The sequence below is a fragment of the Lissotriton helveticus genome, chromosome 7 (assembly GCF_964261635.1).
Source record: "Lissotriton helveticus chromosome 7, aLisHel1.1, whole genome shotgun sequence".
Classification (NCBI taxonomy): Eukaryota; Metazoa; Chordata; class Amphibia; order Caudata; family Salamandridae; genus Lissotriton; species Lissotriton helveticus.
Window position 1 is genome coordinate 480,420,243 of NC_136068.1, and position 1,709 is coordinate 480,421,951.

General features: G+C 51.3%; 1 non-coding gene across 1 annotated transcript; it reads left to right on the plus strand.

Moving 5' to 3' along the window:
• The first annotated feature begins 508 nt into the window (after positions 1–508).
• Positions 509–603, plus strand: TRNAI-UAU (transfer RNA isoleucine (anticodon UAU)). The gene is made up of 2 exons: positions 509–546; positions 568–603. It is a non-coding gene; the product is annotated as a tRNA-Ile (tRNA).
• Positions 604–1,709: the final 1,106 nt, after the last annotated feature.

Below are 1,709 nucleotides of genomic sequence, written 5' to 3' on the forward strand. Positions count from 1 at the left end.
GCGCACAGCAAGGGCCCGAGGGGTTACGCGCTATTGGTGGGAAACAGAAACCAGCCCCATTATGGTGCGTGTTAGATTTATTTTCTCGACCTGGGGTGCTTGGCAGGGCATATAGTGATCTTGCTTAAGCTCCCCCTTTGCCGTTGTCCGATTAAAAGCGCGAGTCAAAGGGGAACAGCCTAGGATGCACGCTGATGGGCTATGTCGGGTACTTGTAAGCCCCGTTTTCTGTGACGAGTTTGTGTGCTGGTCAGGAGGCTAGTAGTGGGGCACGAGGAGGAGTACAATTTCAGGCGGTACGCTCGGATTGTGCAGCGAGGTGCCGGTAAACCATTTTATGTATGGGTCTAAGGGGTTGTCATCAGGCGGCTCTAGTATAGCTGGTCTTTGCGGTTGACTAGGGGTTTTCATAGGCTTATCGGTTTGGCTTGGGAGATTGTGTCACGTCTCTGTATTTTCGGAGGCACGGAACATGGAGTCCGGTTTAATTTTAAATATGGCGCCGTGAGCTCCAGTGGCGCAATCGGTTAGCGCGCGGTACTTATACAGCAGTACTTGCATTGAGGCATGCCGAGGTTGTGAGTTCGAGCCTCAGCTGGAGCAGCTTACTGGTTTGGGAGGGGAATTAGCTCAGATGGTAGAGCGCTCGCTTGGCGTGCGAGAGGTAGCGGGATCGTTGCCCGCATTCTCCAATCAACGCCTTTCACGCACGGAAGTTGCACATCCCCCCCTCTGGGTCACAAGGTTGAGAAGGGAGCAACACACCCTGTTCCCTGTTTGGGGCTTACAAATAGGTTTTATGGCCTGCTTTCTATTTCAGGTTGTATATCCGTCCTCGGATGTCGTTTTACTATTTTATGGGCCGCTGCGTCCGGGTAGCTCCTTGGTTTATGCCTCGGCTAGTTTCGTGGGAATTGGGTTACAATTGACTTCCTCAATCATGCTGACTTGTTTTTCAGCCACAGATCTTGTGGGCAGAGCAGTCGAGTAAAAGGCACGTTATCCTTTTCAGCTACACGCGCGTGTTCATTATGGTGGGTTCGCCTTTAAGTGGAAAGGCACGTTCGGCTTCGTTCGAGCAGGATCAGGTTAGGCATGTTTGTGCTTGGATTGAGGGTGGTCGACTTGCAGGGGAGCGCGCATTGAATCTGTATGGCGCATTGACATCCCATGCCCCACGTCAGGTCGTGACTAACAAGTGCGACGACCATCGCATCTTTCTCCCGGTGTAACCTTTCACAATGGGCACTTTTATGCTATGTGTTCATGTGCAATTATGCTGTTTGGAATTTTCTCACTTGGGTTTTCTGTCATTAAGTGTGACTAGCTTTCCGTGCACATGTAGTTCTAGTCTGTTGTGGTGTATGCTAAGCTGTTATTCGGCTGGATTGTTCTTGTCCGCTTGGGCCGGGTCAAGATAGCTGTGTTTTGGCAGTCTCCCAGGTCAGCCCTGGGCTCAGTTAATAGCTGTTTCTTTAAATAAAGTGAGGGAGTTCAGATCCATGTAACCTACAGGCCTGTTGGCCCTCCCGTGATGGTGCTTTTAGCGGTGGTCGTTGCCTGAGGGGTTTTGTTCCCAATTGGGGCATCGTCCGATGGCTACATGAGTTCTTCCCGCATTCTTTTGGGCTGGCTATCGCGGCAGTGTCTCTAGAGTCGACATCGCTGTCACACCTAAATCATGGAAAGGTCACTTCTGGCAACATGCC